Raw genomic sequence first — 24,082 nt, 5'->3', positions numbered from 1 at the left:
AAAATAACCTAATCCTTGGTGGAATCCCAGAGGGAAACCCAGTAGTAATTTTGGATAATATCTGGATATGGATATCTGGATATAACAAGAAACTACATGTAAATATCCCATTCGTCGAAGTATCCTGAAAGTACTTCTGGAGGTGGTCTGAGGAACTGCTTGGAATGCCTAAAGATAAACTCTTTGAAGAACCCCTAAAAAATACTTCCTACAAATTCTGAACATGATCGAAATCCAACGAGATGATCCCACAAACCTTTTCCCTAGGGAATTATTTGTGTTATCTGTAAACCGCTTGAGGAGGAAAAAATATGAATATTGATACATCGAAAATTTTCACAAATTTGCCTCTTATAAAAAAAAAGGTTCCTGAAGGACTGGCCAATATGTCCAAACAGTTATTGTTTTGCAAAATAATAAAAATTGAAATGTCATCAAACCGGGGTCAAAAAAGTATCTCGAAGTATCTTCTGATTGTGGCTAACATGACAAAAATGCCTGAAATATCTTCTAGAGTTCTTGTTTTGCAACATTATGAAATGTTGCAAGACCGTTTTCAAAATCACCGGCCAAATTGAGCGCATTGAGTAATTGAACTGAGGCTATCCGTGAAAATAAAATGTTGATGAAAGAAAAGAGAGGCGATTCGCTCTAATGCGTAGTGTATAGCCGCCAAACCTGCGACATAAAGGGTGAGTCGTTAATCATTGTGCTACCCTACCTTCAAGTGATTCGCAAATTGTCTACAGTTAACGAAATGAAACCAAATTTTTACTGTAGTTTCGTATATGTATGTTTTTCAACTTTTTGGTATAGGTTCAAATTTAGGATGCGTTTTAGTGAAATTCACGACATTTTCAATTAACGCCCTCCATGTGGACATGTTCAGGCTCCACTTGCAACAAATAATTAAAGCTCTCTGGTTTGTTTATGTGCATCGTGCCTGGTTTTCACCCAGCTCCAAGCTTATGTTTCACTGACAACCGTTCCTGAAACCTATTGACGAACATTAAGATGATCCGATAATGTATTGGGCTTCTCATTAATGTTTAGACTACTGTGATAATTTGAGAATCCCCTGAATCATCATTTCCCAGTGAAATTTCACACTAATCAAGCTTATTTTGTTTACCTGTTGTGCATCCGACGCCCCTGTCTTGAACTCAACCGAACTTGTGCATGCCAGCCGCTGCGAAATCGTGTGCGAAATTCGACTGTGATGATAATGAATTTCGGCCAAGTCTAAATGGGTGCAAATGTCGCAATATTTTAGCATGTGATTGTACAACATTTTTTTTACGCGGTACGTATCCCCCGCGTAAAAAAAAACCTGACTGTACTGTCATAAACTTTGTTTGATGAATTCGTTTGATCAGCTTTTCAAAGTTTTCAATTACTACTACACCCTTAAATGAAACAACACAGCGCACGAGTAACTTTCACACAGCGAGTAAAAAGACAAAGGATTTTTCACGCATATTTGTGTACGACTGGATCAACACAAAAAATGTGCTGATCCGGTGTTACACAAATCTGCGTGAACATTCTTTTGTCTTTTCGGTCGCAGCGTGAAAGTTACTCGTTGCTCTGTGTACATCGAGTTCTGCGTGTAGGGTAAAAGTTCCTATGTTCTACAAGTGACAATTATTTAACGCTGATTGAAAGAACAATGATAACAAATGTTCAATAACGACGAAATGATGAAATGGAGTCGTTACGTTTACACAAAATTAAAATCCACCTAATTGAGTTCAAACATTTTGCTTAGGCCGACCCATCAAAATTAAATTAATTACCATGACCAGCGATAGGCCACAAACATTCAATAGATTAATCCCAGCATTGATAGAAAGCAGTAATTAAATCATATTTAATGAATATAAATTTTGAAAAGCAGAGTAATCCGTCGAATGAGATCTTAATTTACGCTCGGATTTGACACTCAGGCAAAGCTATAGTGAATAACCTACATACAAAAAGATTGAACCTAATTTGGAACCCGCATATAAAATCTTTTGTGACTTGTTTGCTATTCCGCCTTGTCATTTTTTTCTATGGGTACCTCAAATTCGAAACATAGCACCACTAGGGAAATCTCTGAACAGCCGCAGCAACAACACAAGCATCCACCAGGTTGAAGAATCGGTACGAGTAAGCATTCATCAGCCGAAAGCTGAGAGCGAGAGAACTCGACAGGCATTCGGTTTATTAATAATCCACATGTGCACCGTGCTAGAGCTACAACAAGGTGTGTCCAATGTCCGACATCGTCGGTCGTTGCTTCTACCTCTATTCCCATTCTCGCGCACTGCTTCCTAGTCGTCAACGAACGGTTGGTTGTTACTATTTGGATTATTGGTACTTATGTTTAGGCTTTATGCCTTTTATTGCTTCAAACATATTAAGTTACAGCGAATGGCTCGGGAACCTGCGGACTTTGCTTGCCTGCCCGTCCGCTCTGCAGTAAAGAAGGAAACTACACGTGGGTATATCCACCAACCGGAGATTGCCACACCGCTAACAAGAGTTTTATTACTGTGCGCTTTCGCTGCGGTTGGATTTTCTATTAGCAATAAAAAAAAACTATAAGCACCTCATTCTATATAACAACGAACATCAATCACCACCAAGAACAATATTAAAAAGAATCGATCCTGCCAGGAGTCGAACCTGGAATCTTCTGATCCGTAGTCAGACGCGTTATCCATTGCGCCACAGGACCCTGTTGAAGTAGGTCAAAATTGTACCGATCATGGTCTGTTTTACCGATCTGTTACCGATCGCGTATGGGAAATTTTACCGACCATGCCCAATCGCAACAGTCAGGATGGCCGAGCGGTCTAAGGCGCTACGTTCAGGTCGTAGTCTTCTCTGAAGGCGTGGGTTCGAATCCCACTTCTGACAAAGCAGCTTTTTGTATACGGGAAATACTCATTCTTACGTTTGTCATCAGCCTGAAGATTGAATATACCGTAGATGCCGTCCGTGACGAGACGTGGTGGTGGGAGAAACAGAGAGCGTTCTTATCGGAGTAGCAGCAGCGCTTCTGTATTTATTCGTTCGTCATACGGAAGGGAACACCCGTTCAAGCAAAAACGATCAAATTTGCATGTTTAACAAGTCAAATTATTTCGATTTCATTCGCATTCGGGTGAGAACGATGATGCTCGCAAAGGCGGTCTTCTCCGACGTTGTTGAAAAATTTGGTTGAAAGGAGTGGTTGAAAATCCATTTGACAGGGGTTTATCAATGAAATAAGATACAGGCCACCTTCTTACCTTCTTACCTTCATCCTTCTTACCTTCTTACCTTCTTACCTTCTTACCTTCTTACCTTCTTACCTTCTTACCTTCTTACCTTCTTACCTTCTTACCTTCTTACCTTCTTACCTTCTTACCTTCTTACCTTCTTACCTTCTTACCTTTTTACCTTCTTACCTTCTTACCTTCTTACCTTCTTACCTTCTTACCTTCTTACCTTCTTACCTTCTTACCTTCTTACCTTCTTACCTTCTTACCTTCTTACCTTCTTACCTTCTTACCTTCTTACCTTCTTACCTTCTTACATCCTTACCTTCTTACATCCTTACCTTCTTACCTTCTTACCTTCTTACCTTCTTACCTTCTTACCTTCTTACCTTCTTACCTTCTTACCTTCTTACCTTCTTACCTTCTTACCTTCTTACCTTCTTACCTTCTTACCTTCTTACCTTCTTACCTTCTTACCTTCTTACCTTCTTACCTTCTTACCTTCTTACCTTCTTACCTTCTTACCTTCTTACCTTCTTACCTTCTTACCTTCTTACCTTCTTACCTTCTTACCTTCTTACCTTCTTACCTTCTTACCTTCTTACCTTCTTACCTTCTTACCTTCTTACCTTCTTACCTTCTTACCTTCTTACATCCTTACCTTCTTACATCCTTACCTTCTTACCTTCTTACCTTCTTACCTTCTTACCTTCTTACCTTCTTACCTTCTTACCTTCTTACCTTCTTACCTTCTTACCTTCTTACCTTCTTACCTTCTTACCTTCTTACCTTCTTACCTTCTTACCTTCTTACCTTCTTACCTTCTTACCTTCTTACCTTCTTACCTTCTTACATCCTTACCTTCTTACCTTCTTACCTTCTTACCTTCTTACCTTCTTACCTTCTTACCTTCTTACCTTCTTACCTTCTTACCTTCTTACCTTCTTACCTTCTTACCTTCTTACCTTCTTACCTTCTTACCTTCTTACCTTCTTACCTTCTTACCTTCTTACCTTCTTACCTTCTTACCTTCTTACCTTCTTACCTTCTTACCTTCTTACCTTCTTACCTTCTTACCTTCTTACCTTCTATTTGTTACTTGTCACTTGTTGCTTGTTGCTTGTTGCTTGTTGCTTGTTGCTTGTTGCTTGTTGCTTGTTGCTTGTTGCTTGTTGCTTGTTGCTTGTTGCTTGTTGCTTGTTGCTTGTTGCTTGTTGCTTGTTGCTTGTTGCTTGTTGCTTGTTGCTTGTTGCTTGTTGCTTGTTGCTTGTTGCTTGTTGCTTGTTGCTTGTTGCTTGTTGCTTGTTGCTTGTTGCTTGTTGCTTGTTGCTTGTTGCTTGTTGCTTGTTGCTTGTTGCTTGTTGCTTGTTGCTTGTTGCTTGTTGCTTGTTGCTTGTTGCTTGTTGCTTGTTGCTTGTTGCTTGTTGCTTGTTGCTTGTTGCTTGTTGCTTGTTGCTTGTTGCTTGTTGCTTGTTGCTTGTTGCTTGTTGCTTGTTGCTTGTTGCTTGTTGCTTGTTGCTTGTTGGTTGTTGCTTGTTGCTTGTTGCTTGTTGCTTGTTGCTTGTTGCTTGTTGCTTGTTGCTTGTTGCTTGTTGCTTGTTGCTTGTTGCTTGTTGCTTGTTGCTTGTTGCTTGTTGCTTGTTGCTTGTTGGTTGTTGCTTGTTGCTTGTTGCTTGTTGCTTGTTGCTTGTTGCTTGTTGCTTGTTACTTATTACTTGTTACTGGTAACTTGTAACAAGCTTAGAGTCGATAATGGGTCAACAAAATTGTGTGTGACTAGACAAAGTTTTCTCGAAAGAATACCCGTTTGGGAACCACTAACTCTCAAGTACCTGCATCGCATTGGCAGCCCATTTACCGGAATTAAAGTGTCTGCTGGTGATGCTGCCTGTTCCCTATTGTTTAAAACCCAATCCAATGAATGCCCGTCAAAGCTGGGAAGGCAAAGCAAACTTAATCAGCGAAATAGGTCCAAAGCAGAGACAAAACCTTCCGCTCGGAGTCAGAGCCGAAAGATGTCAGTCAAGGGCGCCGTTTTCCCCTTCCTACAACTCCTTGACACTTCTCCGGCCGCTGCACACCATCGCCGCACTGAGAAAAACCCCGGCAAAAAGTGGTCACATAAAAATATTAAAGTCATTCCCAAAACACCGCCCTTTGATGACTTTCATCTTTTAAGACAATCATCCTATAGCTACCTCCTGTCTTCTGTCTTCTGTTGAACGATCCGATGCATCGACTGGAAGGCGCAAAAAGTTCGAACCCGTAAGATGGAAGATGGGGCGCAAGAATCGAAGGACTGCTGATGGTGGCGCTCACTTAGCTCTCACGCGGCTTTCCACCGCCAACCAACCAAGCCAACCGACGAAGCAACAGAAGCGAATGAGTTGTGCTGATGAGGGGTTTATTTAACGGTTCATTAACTTTTCAATCAGGGTCCTTGGGACCAGAGGAAGGGCAGCGGTCGGTAAGGTGACGCAGCAAGCGATAAGACCAGCCTCACGGACGAAATGAATCCCCTCCAGTCAGTGCAGTCCCGGGAATCAAATCAACAACGAAGACGACGTAACCTAAACGAAAGGGCAGGCGATTCTTCGATGCCATGCGAACGACGATGCCATGCGGTGGTGTGGCGGCGGGGGCGTATGACTGGGAATCCGTTTCACACAGTCGAAGCGTGTTCGTTGGAAAACACGCGGGTGGTATGAGTCGGTCAAGGTGCAGGAGCACCCAACAGCAGTCGAGGGCCAACCTGGTTCTGTTCTGCGATTGATGTTGGATAATTAATCAACCACCTACGCGCGTGACGACGATCAAATCAGGAGTGTAGGTCATCAGCAGCGTTGATTGGTGAGGATGGTTGGAGAAGAGCCAAGAAGATGAAGAATAGGAAAGGAACAGCAGGTTGTAAATTCCCAGAATGTCTCTAGAAAACCGATTTACATGTGGCTCCATAGCTCAGTTGGTTAGAGCGTCGTGCTAATAACGCGAAGGTCGTGAGTTCGATCCTCTCTGGAGCCAAATGCGTTTTTTATAGGATGGAAATGCAGATAACTTCATACTGTACTTAAGAGGATTACAACAAAACAAGATCAAATCCAACTTGTCAACTTATTTGACAATTCTCAGATCATTTGAAAGTTTTATCACAGGGAGGGTGCAGGCACGTCAAACTCGAACAAACTAGGGTATTGGTTCCCTTATTAAGCATGTGACTCCCATTTTCATCCTACGAAAAATAAAGGAATGACGCGCTGTTTGTTTTGTTTCTTATTTTCGTATTTTTTGTTAGAAGTGAGCACCCATGAAAACAAAAAGAACGGAATCAATTGGTGCCATAATCGCTTGTATTCGAATAGGATGAATATGGGAGCGTGAGATTACTGATGGCACACATACCCTATTCCTACACTGCCGTGTTTTACGCATAGTAATTGTTGTCCCATGTTGTTAAATTTTACATGTTGTTAAATTTTAAACTAAGAAAAAACACAATTAAAGTTTCAAAACGCTTTTGCTTTCGTTCGACAAAGCGGTGCAACAAATTGAATTTTAGTTTTCATAGTACCGTAAACTGGGGTGTAGTTGATCAGTGGGGTGAACCTGATCACTTAATTACCCGATGGCATCGACTTTCAAGGAAGCAACAATTATATTTTAACCATTCGCAATCCAATGACGTAACATTAACATGGAATGGTAACTACTTTGCAAGTCCATATAGGGAATCGCGCCACTTGTGCGGTGGCTTCTATATTCGTCTGTTTTCCACTATAACTCAGCCAAATTTGAACCAATTGACACAACTTTTGGAATGTGGTGAGATAGGTATAGTATCTACCCGTGTACAACATTTCAAGTCAATTGGTTAAAAATTGACTGAGTTATAGTGGAAAACAGACGAATATAGAAGCCACCGCCCAAGTGGTGCGATAGGGTAATTCATGTATTTTGGACAGGCTGAGGACAACGTTGGAAAAATCGTCCCCTAGCTTCCTTAGAAAGCAATTGATTATTTTGCAAAGTTACTAATACGCTTCTAATACGATTGTACTTTGCGTTCCTGGTGACAAAAACCTTAACGAAAGCATTTAAAGTTGAGAAAATCATAATTTCCAAACGCTTGTTAGAATTGCATTCTGGACACCAAATATATGTTTTGGACACACTCAGGTATATATAATTTGGACAGGGCAATTATCTCAATGTTTAGCCATGTGTACTGCTAAGTCATGGAAGTAGCATAAATTAACAAATATTTTCTTGCAAATAATCAAATTTCTCCGCTTAACAGGCATCTATTTTGATAACTATTACAGTTTTTGTTAAAATCGAGGAAATATCACCAGACCCACAGAATACGCCTCCAAGTATGCAATCGCAAAGCATCCCCATGTAGTTCGTCAGATGACCAAAATATATTTACAGTAGAAAACTTGTAATGTATTTTGGACATCATCTATTTTAAGTGTTCTAGATGAATGTTAAGAGCTTGGATGCCTAATGCTTCTTAATTGAACATTTTTCATTGCACTAAGGCTTTTAAATTTCTTACAATTATTAATTCAGCAATTTTAAGCTGTATATTGTATTTGACTGTGGAGTGTATGGCGTCTTGCATACCTGTGCATTTGAGGGGTTTTAGTGAAACAATTTACATTTTCGATAATTTTTAAGTAAATCCTTAATTGTTAAGCGTATTTTCAACGTAAGTCATCAGAATAGGGTCTGTATGATCCAATAATCGATATTGAGAAGTATCCACTTTTATTAGCTCTTCGGAACAAGACATACATCGCCGTGCATGTCCAAATTACATACATGTCCAAATTATATTTTTTACCCTACCCTACGTGGGTAATTGAGTGATCAGGTCCCCCCCTCTGATCAACTACACTCCAGTTTACCCAGTTTATAGTTTACTACATCCCACTCACTGGTTGAGCCTGTTAGCGAATAAATGGGGTAGCGAACCACTTGGGCAGCGGCCAGTATTTTGGGTACTCTTCGCTATAACTCAGTCAATTCCAAACCAATTCACTTGAAATTTTGTACACGGCTAGATACTATACGTATCTCATCGCGTTCCAAAAATTGTATCAGTTTGTTCAGAATTGGCTGAGTAATAGCAGAAAAGTGCCCAAAAGAGGACCCCTGCCGAGATGGTTCCACTTCCCTATGTGAATTATTTAGTTAGTGAGTAAAAGAGTGTTTGTGAGTAAATAAATGAGTTTGTCAGTATAAAAGAGATATATACCCAACCCAAGTAATAATTCCATTGCTGATTGGTTTTGTTTGATTTTTATTAAGGTTTTATTACAGCAATAATTAAAACTCACTGTTTTATGACTGCTTTTATGAAAACCATTGATAAAATGTTTTATAGTATACTTGAAGATATCCATAAAGACAGATTTCAAGAGTAAATAAAAATTTCCTATATGTAAACCTTCTGGCAATCATTATTACCACAATAAAACTGTTAAAACTCTCAACAGATGGCGATCCGTTCGATTAGTAACGACATCTGTTGGGGGAAAAGCAGAAACTACGACACTGCTTGGTTTATTGCGGTCATCATAAAAGTAAACTTGCTTTCGTTTTATTTTCGTGAATTCAGTAACAAATTTTGAAAACGACGTATAATCAATGCTACACCATTGATTATACGTCGTTTTCAAAATTTGTTACTGAATTATGGTCGTCGCCATATTGAAGAATTAGCTTACGTGAATGGAAAATAGTTAATTTTGCTTAAATTAGCAATGAATTGATGGTTTGCCATCATTTTCATAACATGCTCACACAAATGAATTCTTTCTGCTGAGTTTTCTTGTGATTCGAGATAGTTTTACTAAATCCACAAATTGATTTATTTCGTTCCAAGATGATAATATTCACTATTTCCGAAGCGCATTAATTTTATGATTCTGCAACCCCAATATTCAAGGTAAATTCGAATGCGCATAAGCCTACCAGCACAATAACTACTAAAATATTACTTTGAAATGATCGCTTTCTTCTCACGAATGATGTATCCTCCTGAACTTAACGTGCCATCGAAGAAGCTTCTCTGCATCTTGAGCTGTCATAGATTATGTTGAAAAAAAAAAAACAACAATCGAGAGGTTTTAAAACGGGTTTATTGCTACTCTTAAGGACAAGGTATTTGGAGTACATTGCTCAAAATTTCTAGAGCACCGTTTTTTAGAACCGTTGAACGGATTTGGATTAAAATGCATCACGCTGTTGACAACCACTGAACAATTAGCGTGATGCATTTTCATCCAAATCCGTTCAACGGTTCTAAAAAACGGTGCTCTAGAAATATTGAGCTATGTACTCCAAATACCTTGTCCTTAATGCGGTTTGCTAAACCTCTCCGAGAGTGGTCCACTTAGCCGGAAGATGCTCTTAAAGAGGTTATCAAGAGGTTTTGATGTAAATTGGTCCTGAAGATCTCTTGTAGAGCCGAACAAAACTTAAAATGTTACTTGGGTAGTGAGCAAGTGAGTAATGTAGTGAGCTAACAAGAAAATGAGAGAATGAGCGAGTGAGGAGTTAGTGAGTTAGTGGATTAGTGAGTGAGCGAGTCTGTTAGTGTGTGAATGTTTGGGAAAAAATAAGTAAGGCACGGTAAAGGCTGGGTATGCTGCGCAATTCAGATCCCATTGTGATCCACTAGCCTCCTCTCCTCTCCTCTTCTTGGCGTAACGTCCTCACTGGGACAAAGCCTGCTTCTCAGCTTAGTGTTCTATGAGCACTTCCACAGTTATTAACTGAGAGCTTCCTCTGCCAATAACCATTTTGCATGTGTATATCGTGTGGCAGGCACGAAGATACTCTATGCCCAAGGAAGTCAAGGAAATTTCCTTTACGAAAAGATCCTGGACCGACCGGGAATCGAACCCGTCACCCTCAGCATGGTCATGCTGAATACCCGTGCGTTTACCGCCTCGGCTATATGGGCCACTAGCCTCTGCCCAGCAACACCTGTACCTACCTCCTCGTGGTATCGACCGGAAACTATGAGCAACCTTAGGGAAGATCGGGTAACCAACCCCGGTGGGAACTTTGGTCATAGGCTGACAGGGAAGGGGGGGGGGGGTTGCTTCGGCAAACCTGAGCGTCTGTTCTCCAGGAGGAGCGACTCACAACAGCATCTGATCCCCATGTTAGGGGCGGCTGATCTACGCCCCGAGTGCCAGGGAAGGACTCTAAGCTCACCCGGTGCACTATGGTCCTCTGGAAAGTAGGGGGTTGGTGTCAGGCCCTACAGCCAGCCGTAAAAACCATTGTAACGGAAAATCAGCAACAGAATAATACGAACACACGCGAGCTGGGAACAGCTTTCATCGTGATGGGTGATATGCAGAGGCGCGTGATCGGTTGGTGGCCGATCGACGAAAGAATGTGCGGGTTGAGGATCAAGGGCCGATTCTTCAACTTCAGCATAATAAACGTGTACAGCCCACACTCCGGAAGTAGTGATGATGACAAGGACGCATTTTACGCGCAGCTCTAACGCGAGTTCACTCGCTGCCCAAGCCACGACGTCAAGATCATCATAGGAGATTTGAACGCTCAGGTAGGCCAGGAGGAGGAATTCAGACCGACGATTGGTAAGTTCAGCGCCCACCAGCAGACGAACGAAAACGGCCTACGACCCATTGATTTCGCTGCCTCCAAAAATATGGCCATACGTAGCGCCTTTTTCCAACACAGCCTTTCTTATCGTTACACCTGGAGATCACCACAGCAGACGGAATCTCAAATCGACCACGTTCTGATTGACGGACGGCACTTCTCCGACATTATCGACGTCAGGATCTATCGTGGCGCCAACATCGACTCCGGCCACTATCTGGAGATGGTCAAACAGCGCCCAAAACTCTCCGTCATCAACAATGTGCGGTACCGGCGACTGCCACAGTACAACCTAGAGCGACTGAAACAACCGGATGTCGCCTCAGCATACGCGCAGAATCTCGAAACCGCGTTGTTATATGAGGGCGAGCTCGAAGAGGCCCCTCTAGAGGACTGCTGGAGTACAGTGAAAGCAGCCATCAACGACCCAGCCGAGAGCACCATCGGGTACGTGGAACGGAATCGACGGAACGAATGGTTCGACGAAGAGTGCAGAACGGTTTTGGAGGAGAAGAACGCAGCGAGGGCGGTAATGCTTCAGCAAGGGACTCGACAGAACGTGGAACGTTATAAACAGAAGCGGAAACAGCAGACCCTCCTCTTTTGGGAGAAAAAGCGCCGCCTGGAAGAAGCGGAGTGTGAAGAAATGGAACTGCTGTGCCGTTCCCAAGAAATACGGAAGTTCTATCAGAAGCTCAACGCATCCCGCAAAGGCTTCGTGCCGCGAGCCGAAATATGCAGGGATAAAGACGGAGGCCTCTTGACGGACGGACGTGAGGTGATCGAAAGGTGGAAGCAGCACTTCGATCAGCACCTGAATGGCGTGGAGAACATAGGCACGGGAGCCCACGGCAACGGAGGAAACAACGACGCCAGTGCAACGGAGGACGGAAATGAACCAACTCGCACGCTGAGGGAAGTTAAGGATGCAATTCACCAGCTGAAAACCAACAAAGCAGCTGGTAAGGATGGTATCGCAGCTGAACTCATCAAGATGGGCCCAGAAAAGTTGGCCACCTGTCTGCATCGGCTTATACTCAGGATCTGGGAAACCGAACAGCTACCGGAGGAGTGAAAGGAAAGGGTCATCTGCCCCATTCACAAGAAAGGTGACCATTTGGAATGTGAGAACTTCAGGGCGATTACTATTTTGAATGCCGCCTACAAAGTGCTATCCCAGATCATCTTCCGTCGTCTGTTACCTGGGAAGTTATCAAGCCGGCTTCATCGACGGCCGGTCGATAACGGACCAAATCTTCACCGTACGGCAAATCCTCCAGAAATCAGTGTCCCAACGCATCACCTGTTCATCGACATTAAAGTGGCATACAACAGTATCGACCGCGCAGAGCTATGGAGAATCATGGACGAAAACGGTTTTCCTGGGAAGCTGACAAGACTGGTTAAAGCAACGATGGACCGTGTGCAAAACAGCGTAAGGGTTTCAGGCGAACTATCCAGTTCATTCGAATTTCTCCGGGGACTGCGACAAGGTGATGGACTCTCATGCCTACTCTTCAACATCGCTCTGGAAGGTGTAATGCGATGAGCCGGGCGACATCAGGTATCAGTAGGTCGGCTCCAGAGGCACGTTCTCCGGGCGACATGGACATTATCGCCAGAACATTTGGAACAGTGGCAGAGCTGTACACCCGCCTGAAACGCGAAGCAGCAGAGGTCGGACTGATGGCGAAAGCCTCAAAAACAAAGTACATGCTGGTAGGCGGAACCGAACACGACCGGATCCGTCTGGGTAGTAATGCTGCGATTGACGGGGGGAATACATTCGAGGTGGTGGAGGAATTCGTCTACCTCGGATCCTTACTGACGGCTGACAACAACGTGAGCCGTGAAATTCGGAGGCACATCATCGGCGGAAGTCGGGCCTACTACGGGCTCCAGAAGAAACTGCGATCGAAAAAGATTCACCCACGCACCAAATGCACCATGTACAAAACGCTAATAAGACCGGTGGTCCTCTACGGGCACGAGACATGGACCATGCTCGAGGAGGACCTGCAAGCACTCGGAGTTTTCGAGCGACGCGTGCTAAGGACGATCTTCGGCCGTGAACAGGAGAACGATGTGTGGCGGAGAAGGATGAACCACGAGTTCGCTGCACTTTACGGCGAATCTAGCATCGAGAAGGTGGCCAAAGCCGGAAGGATACGGTGGGCATGTTGCAAGAATGCCGAACAACAACCTTGCAAAGTTGGTGTTGGCGACAGATCCAGTTGGCACAAGAAGGCGTGGAGCGCAGAGAGCACGATGGGCGGATCAGGTGGAGCGCGACTTGGCGAGCATCGGGCGTGACCGAGGATGGAGAACGGCAGCCACGAACCGTGTATTATGGAGAGATATTGTTGTTTCAGTTTTGATGTAATACTAAATGGCATTATCAGCACTGAGTACAGTATAATAATAGTAGTTTACGCAACAAGGTGCAGAATGACGATTTTTACAGCACGAGTCGTACACTTATCCAACGAGGCTTGCCGAGTTGGATAATTACGACGAGTGCTGGAAAAATCGAGTTCTGCACCGAGTTGCGTACAACGTTTTTTGCAATTTCATAAATTACCTTGAGGATAGTTTTTAACAAAACTTTTTCATCAAACTGCACACTGATGTTTATAGCCATGTTTAAAAAAATCTGAACATAACAGGTTATACTGTGCAGTTGCCACAATTTTTCAAAACTGTGTCCAGAAAGCATCAAGAAGTTGACCAAAACAGAAAACAGTGCTGTAATGGTTCATTACGCAACGCAAATCAGTGCTGTAATGAACCATTACAGCACTGTTAATTTGGTGCGGGAAAGTAGGCCTTTTCCTGTCAGGTTTGCGTGAGGTAAAACAGCCTATTACGATGAGAAATTGCAAAAATTAAGTTAGCTTGTGTTCGAGCTCAACAATTTGATTTGGTCTGAATAGATCTCACGCAGATGTCGCATTTCATTGTGGTACGGATTTCTTTATTGAAACCTCAAATTCCATCCAATGTAAACTTTCCAAAAAAAAGTTCCAGCTCCTGCATTCAACTTCTCATATCCAACATACGCAATGTGCCCTAAACCTGACAATCCGCAATAAAGTACATCTGTCGCGGTTCAAAAAGCCAATTGACATTCAAAATATAGAGATGTGAAACTTCTGCAGCTGACAGGTCCCGTGCGACAAAATTGGATTACCAATGGCGGGAGACTTCATCATCATAAATCGATTATTATGCCGCTCAAGTATGAGTACTTTTTCAATGCATCAAATGTACATTTTTTCCATTACGCTGCGTCACCTAACCTCCAAACCGTTTTTTTTCTTCACTCTCTCCCTCCCATGACCCTTCATCGAAACCGCCTTCTTGTTAGCACCTCTGGCTTAAGGCTTTCATCTTCTCAAACTCCCTCGTACTCCTCCGGGCGCGGCGCGGGCTGGCTGCCCAAACCATTTCACCATTCAACACGCGAGAATGACATTTTTCTCCCCCATTTCAGGCACTTTCTCGCAATAACATTATCTCGAAATTGAAAGTGAAGTTAGAGGAAGGCAGAAAAAAACTTTTTTTCTTGCTTCCATTCATGTTTAAGTAAAACCCTCTCAAGTCAGTTCATTTGCTGCCAGGCGGTCGGACGATGGAATGCTTGTTCTTGTGAGTTGAGTTTCTGTTTTATTTCTTGCTGATATTGCACTTTACTGACGTCGTCATCAGCAAACGACGACGACGGTTCAAAGAAACTTCCTGCGGCGATAATAATGTTACTCTTTTTTTTTTCTTTCGAATCGGGAGATGTTGATGTGCTTTTGTTCTGCATTTTACCGGTACTTACACGGCGATCCAAATGCGGGGAAATGGAAATTTCAATCAGGTTTTGTTTCTTAAGTTTGAATTGAGGGTTTCCGGTTTGGTTTGATGCAGATTTATTGGAAAGTTTCAAGTTTGCATTGTATTAGTTTTGTATTAACGAGAGTTTCTACCTTACATACATATTCTTCTCCAGCTTAAAAATCGTCTTCTACCAGGTCCACCCGCTACGCTCCTCGCTTCTGTGGTGAATACCAATTTTGCAGAGTTGTTGCCTGCTATTCTTGAAACATCTCAACCAACATTTTTGCTTTACAAGAGTGGAACAAACTACTCTTAACCCGTTAACGCCAAAGGTACCTCACAATTTTATTCTTCAAATAAATTTGTTATCAAAGGTCAAGTTCCATTGAAATAAGCATGATTTGATGAAAAAAATGGAAGTCTATGGTGTAGTTCCAAAAAAATTCTTCATTGTAGGTCCTCAATGTCTGAAAATTTTCTCGAGTTCTATTTCAGCCCAACTTCAACGCTATCGTTATATTCTGATCCGTATAGATACCATACAGCTCTAAACAAGTGAGAGAGATGATAACCACTCAAAAAGAATAGAAAAATGACTTATAAATTGTTACAGAAATATAACCCGATAAACGCCTAAAAGTATGCAATGCAAGATCCTTGTAATTTCATGTAATTTCGACTGCAGTGTTCAACATTTCTCATTTTTTTAACAAATCAAACAAAGAGAGCTCACAATGTGTGGCACAAGTAAACGTTAAAATACTGTAGAAGTTAGATTTTACACACATAATGATTCTAATAAATTAATTGAGTTGTTTCTTCAGCATCCCACAAACTCTCTTTAACTCACCATACGTAAACTTTTCAGAAGTTTATCATATTTTAAAAAGAAAATCGTGTTAAGTTCTGTTCCATTTAATTTGTATCCTTTGACAGATACGTATTTCGACCTCAACGATAAGGTCGTCTTCGGTGTCTCATATTCACAGGTATTCCACTAACACTCCCTGGTTCATCATTATTCCATGTTTTGATATAAAATTTCAACCAGATATACTCTACACGGCTTCTCCACTTATGTTTGTACTACTCCATAACTGCTTATTCGTAAACATTATGTGGGTTTTATGGTGTTATTCTGGGCACTATCAAAGTTACATCGAAAAGATAATATGAAATCCCCGAAGGAATCCCGGGAGGATTTACAGAAGGAATTCTGAGAGGAATATCTGGTAGAGTTCTGAGGGAATCTCAACTGAAAGCTTGGTAGTAATCCCTGAAATAGTCACAGAAGAAATCCCGGGAGGAATTGCTGTATAAATCCCGAGCGAGGATCCCGGCTCATAGAAAGAATTCCATCAGGATTCTCTGAATATGTTTCGACAGATCACTTTGAAAGTATACTTAAATGAATCTGTGAAGTAATTCCAGAAGAAATCCGTGAAAGAATGCTGGGTAAAATTTCTGAAAGAATTCTTTCAGGATTTTCTAAAGCAATTCTGGCAGAAATCCCTGAAGTTATTCCTGAAGGAATCCCGTAAAGAATATCTGATGGAATCCTTAGAGAGATCATGACAGGCATGCCGACCAGAAGCTGAGCAGGCATTCCTGCAAGAACCATAGAAGATGTCTCTATGATCTAGGATTGCCTGAAAACAATCTCGGAAGAAACATATATTTTTTCATATTTTTTTCGGGAGGAAATCCCTTACGAATAATACCAGGAATCCTGGAAGGAATCTTTGAAGGAATTCCAGCACAAATCCCTGAAAAATGCAGAAAATAATAACTAACAGAATCCTTTCAGGATTTTCCAAAGCAACCCCTGCAAAAATCATTGAAGAGAACTCCGAAGCAATCCATACAGCAATCTCGGAAGCAATATCTGAAAGAATGGCGGGAATAAACCTGGGAAGATTCTCAAAAGGAATGCCTGAAGAAATCCTGAAAAGAATTCCTGAAGGTATCTCAAAAAAGAACCTTAGCTCATCTAATCTCATCTCAATTCTTCACACTACTCTCTAGCCTCTACCTTGCTGTCTTCTTTGCCCTCTATTCCAACCCTCTATCCTACGCTCTATCATAACCTTCAACCCTACCATCTGCCCTATCCTCTTAACTATTCTCTACCATAAACAAACAAAAAAAAAACAATGTCCTATCCTTTACCGTACCCTCTAGTCTATATTGTGCTTAATCGTACAGTCTACCCTACTTTCTACACTAAGATTTTTCCAAACCTACTCTCTATTCTACCCTTCTCCCTACCGTCTACCCTATTCTCTACCCTAACCTTCTACTCCACTCCCTCTACTCTATCCTACCCGACCGTCTGCTCCACCCAGGGCCGGATTTACAAATGTGGGGGCCCGGGGCCACAGTGTTGTGGGGGCCCTCTTTTTAGAGGATTTTTTTTATCATTGTAGAAAAATCCAGAAAATATGGAGAATTCTTCCAAAAATTAGGGTTGTTATTGAAGAAATTTATTTAATAAGCGTAACTAGAAAAAAGGCATCCACTATAAACTAAGCATAAACAGAGATCCAGATATGAAAATCTAGTCTGAAGAAGATTGTAAAAGTAATTTTATCAAGTAAATAACGCTTTATCCGAGAGTGTTCATAGCATTAGATTCCATTGATCAAGTCGAAATTCATTAGAAAGCCTTTAAGAAATTTAAAAATAGTATTTAATAGGAGACATTTTCGATTAATTTCAGATATAATTGATAGCGTTATCTTTGGGGCCGTTATTGCAAAACCTTCAAATAGAATTTCTTACGGAATCATTGATGAAATCTATAGAGTTCTGACCGATTACCAGGTTTCTTTTTTTGTGGAACTTAAGGATAAACACTCCTAACGCGACTTCGAGAGAAGTTTCTGGTGAACGCGCAGAATAAATGTTAGAAATTCCTTGTAAAACTTTAAGAGGCAAAAAATCCATAGTGGTATTTTTAGCGAAAATTCTACTAAAAGCTGCTGAAGAAATTTCATCAGAAATCCATAATGAGTTCCTGATAGAATTTCTGTTTTACTTTGAATAGAATTATAAGTAAAATTTCATAAAAATCTTTGGCGGACGAATTTTTAGCTAATTTAAACAAAAACTATTTGGAAAACTTTAAATATTTCAGGATCTTTCAATAATTTTCAATTTATCATTTCAATTATAATTTCTCCACAAATATCTACTACAATTTTCATAAGGAACCTATGGAATTGTTAAAAGTTCGCCTTAAATTACACATTCAAGCCAGGAAGAAAAATTCGTCATGGATTTAATCATATTGGAGAAAATCGGATCAGATCTCCGCCTAAATCCGACCTAAAATTCTTGCTTGTTCCTTCAAAGATATATTTAAACAATTTTGGGGTTCGATTTGAATAATTGATAAGTGTGGTAAGCAAAATCAAACTCTAAAATTCTAAAAACTTTTCTTTATTCTGATAGAAACACTTGCAAATCTTCAAAGAACTATGTAGGAAATTTTAAAAAATAACACCAATAATTTTCGACAGAAACAAACACGAATTTTCAGCAGAAACTTTTCGACTCTCTATTCCATAGTGTTTAAGATTTCATCCAGAATTCAGGTGAAGATTTTCCCAAGTATTTTCGTTGAATTAACTTGTGCACTTCACAAGAGTGATCAATTTAAACCTAAAAATCTTAACAACTTTCTGGAAAAGTTTGAAATTTTGTTGAAAGGAAGATATCTGCTTCTTTCTAATTTGAAGTACAATATTTCACACACATCTTGAGAGTAAAAGTACTTGTGATAAAAATTAAATCAAGATGTTTCTAGCACTACTTTTTTTTTCGGTTCACATTTGAAGTAACATTTTGTGGGGGCCCCTGAAATGTGGGGGCCCGGGGCCATGGCCCCCCTGCCCCCCCCTTAAATCCGGCCCTGGCTCCACCCTTTATCCTACCCGCTATCCTACCATCTACCATGACCCTCTACCCTGTGTCTCACAAAGCCCGATCGGTAGATACCCATATTGCATGTTATTATAGCTCAAACTACCATTCCGTGGCCACCATCTTAGGTATGGTTCGCCATCTTGGGTTTCAAAATGGCGTCGGATATTCATTTTTGAGCTCTACTCATGAAGCCCGATCGATAGATACCCATATTGCATAGTATCATAGCTCAAACTACCATTCCGTGGCCGCCATCTTGGATATGGTCCACCATCTTGGATTTCAAAATGGCGTTAAATATCGAATTTTTAACATCTACTCATTATGCCCGATCGATAGATACCCATATTGCACGGTATCGTAGCTGAAACTACCATTCCATGACCGCCATCTTGGATATGGTCCGCCATCTTTGATTCCGAAATAGGGTCAAATTTCGATTTTGACTTCTACTCATGAAATCCGATCGATAGATACCCATCTTGATTTTCGAAATTCGGTCAAATGTGTAATTTTGACTTCTACTCATGAAGCCCGATCGATCGATATCCATATTGCATGGAATCATAGCTCAAATTACCATTCCGTGACCGGTATCTTAGATATGATCCGCCATCTTGGATTTCAAAATGGCATAAAATATCGATTTTTGACCTCTACTCATCAAGCCCGATCGATAGATACCCATTAGCCTGGTACACGGTTCATATGGGAAAATACAAAAAATGGAAAAACTCCAACTCCTGTATACTTTTTGAGTTCCATTTTGGTCCCATATCAACCGTGCAAAATTTCAGATCGATTGAAGAAACTATATTTTAGCGCCCGCCATTCTTAGTTTTTCATACGATTTACTATGGGGAAAATCTACTTCTTCAAAGAAAAATCGCTTGAGGTCACCCATTGATTCCTAAAAATAAGTCGTTGAATGATTTCTGTAGATAACTTCACGAGTAATCAGACCTCCGAAGACCGCAAAGCGATGCGACATTCGTGAAAAAAGTTATTAAACCTTACCCGATCGATAAAATGACGAGATTTTATTATTTATTGTTATTCCTTACATGTTAAACGGCGTTGGCATGCCATTCGGTTTTCCACATGCCTTAGATCGCTTTGCGGTCTTCGGAGGGTCTGTTCCTCGTAAAATTTCCAACAGAAATCATTCATCGATATATTTTTAGGAGTTAAGGGGCAACTTGTGGCGATTTTTCTTTGAAAAAGTGATTTTCCCCATAGTAAATCGCATGAAAAATATAAACGGCTGGCGCTAAAATATAGTTTCTCCGAACGAGCTGAAATTTTGCACAGTTGATATGGGGCCAAAATGGAACTCAAAAAGTGTACAGGAGTAAAATGTCTTTTTGTGTCCCACGCTAATACCCATATTGCATAGTATCCGAAGCAGCATTGCCGTTAAAAACATATATTCTGGAGTTTTGACCGCCATCTTGGAACCTAAGCCGCCATCTTGAATTTCAATATCCCCAATTCCACATCCTAAGGGGCCGTCCATTAATTACGTAAGGGTTTATGGGGGGAGGGGGGGTTTGAAAAATCTTACGCGCCATACAAAAATATTTGGGTTTTCATACAAAAAATCTTACAAGGGGGGGTGGGGGTATCGAAAAATCACAAAAATTGCCTTACGTAATTAATGGACAGCCCCTAAGGAATGTGTATACCAAATTTGATTGAAATTTCTTGACGCATTTCAGAGTTATGCCTATGTTCTGGCATACATATATACATACATACATACATACATATAAACAGACAAGCATATAAACATACAATCATACATACATCGACTTTTGTATGTATTGATTAACAACTCTGCCGAAGAAATAAACTGTAAATTATTAACCATAGTCAAGATTCCAGGGAAATAATTTTTTTTCGCATTGGAAATGAAGCTCACAGATCGCGACAATATGCATTCTTTGCAGCATTGTTTACGCCACCTAGTGAACCAATCAGAAACTATATTGTCCACTATGAGCAAGGTACCCGACTAGAAGATTCTAACAAAAATATAACAAACCATGATATGTATAACTCATTTTGATATAATCATGTTTAACATCTTTGATGTTTAAAAATATTATAACTCAATTGTATCATACTATGTAATAAAGTTCTTCAATAACTCATTGTGAAATTATTTAGTTTTGATTCTTTGAAATTCAGAACATCATTTTACACAATTATATCGAAATATGATAGAAACTAGTTTTGTTGAAGCTTAAATTTATATCATATTGTGTTATAATTTTGATCTGATTATAACAAAATAGGTTATTATTTTCATTAGATCGATATACTTTTTGATACAATTTTAGTTATTTTAACATCATCCTGCATCTAGTTTATAACATAATAAGTTATAGAAAAATTTCATAACATCATAACATAATATGTTATAAAGTTGATATATTTTCCTACTCGGGTTGCGGGCATAGTCAACGTGGATACCAAATATAGGCTTGTCGTCGATCATCACTGCCATGTGTTTGACGGAGCGCTTCAAAGTGATACCTGCACTGATCACCGCTTGTTTCCAATTTCCTGAATCTCATCCACTCCTCCACAACTGCGATCGAATGTGTATGGGTGTGGAGAACATCTTCTCTGAAGAAAGTAGTCTAAAATTTTGCATAATTCTGGAGATATTCACATCAAAACCCGAGCAGAAGACCATACCTTACAAATACCATGCGAAGAACAACATGTGCTCTAATACCTTCAATTGTTATTGCTGCGTTATTCAAAGAAATGTTATGAGAACATCACAATAACAGTTGGAGGTATTTGAGCAGAGTTTGGTATTGATGTAGTATTTGTTGGTTTAGCAGTGAGAATAACCGAAGTACAAGATTTGCTATTAAATCATGAAGTAATCGAACAAATGAAACATTTGATAACAGAAAATGTTATTAGTTTGTTATTCAAAATCTTTGGGATATCAAATACAGCACTTGAAATTTTAGGCAACCTTGCTATTTTGTGAAAACATAGGCGAGTAGCCTTGAGTCGCTGTCAACAGCGAGTGAAAAGTCTCTTTCCACCGCAGCATCTGTGCAACCGCCCGTACGAATAGCACGCGATTGGGTTCGACACCGATTAGCGATGCTGGTAATTATCTTTCGGCGCTGAGCGAACGCCTTGCAGTCAAGCCGTGCTTTTCATCGCAAAATATGCTCATCACGAGACATAGTTGGCTTGGTATGCGTGCACGTTTGTGTCGGTATATTCGATTGCTTTATCTGTGTGCACCGCGAGCGTTCGGGCCGAACCGTGTCTATCCAATCCATTCGGTATGACCGAGCCGAACAAACGAGTGCGCTGCACCACAAGCAGATGCTCACATAGTCGTTTACGCTTTTCATTATGTTTTTCTATCCATATCTGTGCTCCTGCTCATCGTTGATCAGAGCACAGCATAATCGCGCGTGATTAAAATACAACTGATGAGCTTTGATGAGCAAGTAATCGGTGAAAAATAGCAACATTGATTGTAGGTATGCATTCATTATTGAAATATCAAGACTTGTTATTTTCTAGGTGTTATTTATACAAAATTTTGGTATTCGTTTTTGTTATTTTGCCTCTTATTACCACCTAATTAAGGGCATACCAAGATATGGTAGTATTTAAGATAAAAACCTTAATATAGGTGTCCCAGAAAGTATGGGCACAACTTTGCAGCTCTGCCATTTGGGTATGGATGCATAAACAAACTTTATTTTCACACATATCCTGCCTTAATATATCAACATCAAAAGCCAATTATTAAAATTTGCATTTCACACTTCGTTTGAATACGGTAGAACATTCCCTAAAAGACCTTTTGAAGCTTCTGCACAAATTGCTATATTTTTCAAAAACATCGCTTAACAAATTGTTTTCTACGCATGAAATTAAGCTCGAAAAAAAATTCATGCGTATCTGTTATATAACCCTTTGTTTGAATTGAAAACTTATACTTTTGGACCTGAAAAATGAATTGAAACACCAAAACCGATATTTTCGAAAACCCGTTTTTCTTATAGTTGGAAACAAGCTTCTGAATATATATAACAACATGCAGAAAATTACATTTTTGTTTTACTATAAGTAAAATAAATGCTTCAGCTTTATAAAGTGTAGATTGAATTATTTTTATTCTCGTCAAAACCTGTTTCAAAACTCGAATGTCTGTGGGCATGTCCTATCCAGAAATAGAAAAGGCGAATTTTTCAGTTTTCTCAAAATTCTGAAATATCCGTATCAATCTACCATCTGAGGAAACATGTTTTCGAATGTATCATGTGAAAAAAAATCGAAAAAAATGTTTCGAATTTGGATATTTGGCAAAACTGTAAAAAAGTAGTTTGTGCAGAAGTTTTAAAAGATGTTTTTTCATTTTGAACATTCTGCATACAAAAACCCTTTTTAATGTAAAAACTCTTTACAGGAATCAATTAAAATACTCTGAATAAAAATACAAAAATATAAAAATTGTAGTTTTTTAAGAAAATTATTGTACTTTCGCTATGCAAAGTTGTGCCCATACTTTGTGTGTTATTCTCTTGTTATTTTCTTCTGCTCGGGAAGGACTGTCCTATTTATAGGACGCTGGGCGTTCGGGGCATCTGTCCTATAAATGAGACGCTGGGCGGATATGGGTTAAGCAAACTTTAGCTTAAGAAACTGCTATTCAGCTAGTTCTGTTACTTGGGATACCCTATTCATCGTATCCTTCCGGCTTTATCACGTTCTGAATGCTAAGCTCGTCGTAGAGTGCAGCGACCTCGTGGTTCATCCTTTGTCGCCACACACAGTTCTTCTGCACACCGCGGATGCTTAGTTCGCGTCGCTCGAAAACTCCGAGAGATTGCAGATCCTCCTCTAGCATGGTCCATGTCGAGCATGGTCATGTTTCTTCAGGAGCCCATAGTAGGCTCAACTTCCATTGTAGATGCGTCTTCGTATCTAACGGTTCACGAGTTCCTCTACCACATCGAAGGTATCCCAGTCTATTGTAACGCTGCTGTCAAGGCTTGTCCTGTATCGCTCGATTCCACCTATCAGCAAGTACTTGGTTTTTGACGCATTCACCACCAGTCCGACTTTTGCTGCTTTGCGTTTCATGCGAAGCTGTTCCAAATGTTCTGGCGATAATGTCCATATCGTCCACAAATCACACAAATTGGCAGGATTTAGTGAAAATCGAACCTCGGCTGTTAAGCCCGGTTCGCCGCAACTATGTCATGGACTTACCTTTGCAACTATATCCACGATTTGTGCAAGCGTTCATGCTATGCTATGCTTAACCCTAAAAGGGATACCTGGGGTCCATTGGACCCCAGGCGCCTTTCAGAGCTCGTCTTTGATGGAACACACTCAGCAAGGTGACGACACTGAGGCCATGAAGGTTAAAAGGGATACCTTAA

The 24,082-nt window shown here is 40.5% G+C and overlaps 3 non-coding genes across 3 annotated transcripts; 2 read left to right on the top strand and 1 right to left on the bottom strand.

Moving 5' to 3' along the window:
- Positions 1–2,649: 2,649 nt before the first annotated feature.
- Positions 2,650–2,722, bottom strand: Trnar-acg (transfer RNA arginine (anticodon ACG)). The gene has a single exon. It is a non-coding gene; the product is annotated as a tRNA-Arg (tRNA).
- Positions 2,723–2,821: 99 nt separating this feature from the next.
- Positions 2,822–2,904, top strand: Trnal-cag (transfer RNA leucine (anticodon CAG)). The gene has a single exon. It is a non-coding gene; the product is annotated as a tRNA-Leu (tRNA).
- Positions 2,905–6,195: 3,291 nt separating this feature from the next.
- Positions 6,196–6,269, top strand: Trnai-aau (transfer RNA isoleucine (anticodon AAU)). The gene has a single exon. It is a non-coding gene; the product is annotated as a tRNA-Ile (tRNA).
- The last annotated feature ends 17,813 nt before the right edge of the window (positions 6,270–24,082 follow it).

Source organism: Aedes albopictus, chromosome 3, assembly GCF_035046485.1.
Source record: "Aedes albopictus strain Foshan chromosome 3, AalbF5, whole genome shotgun sequence".
Lineage (NCBI taxonomy): Eukaryota > Metazoa > Arthropoda > Insecta > Diptera > Culicidae > Aedes > Aedes albopictus.
The sequence above is the reverse complement of the archived record's forward strand: the minus strand, read 5'-3'. Positions and strand labels throughout refer to the sequence as shown.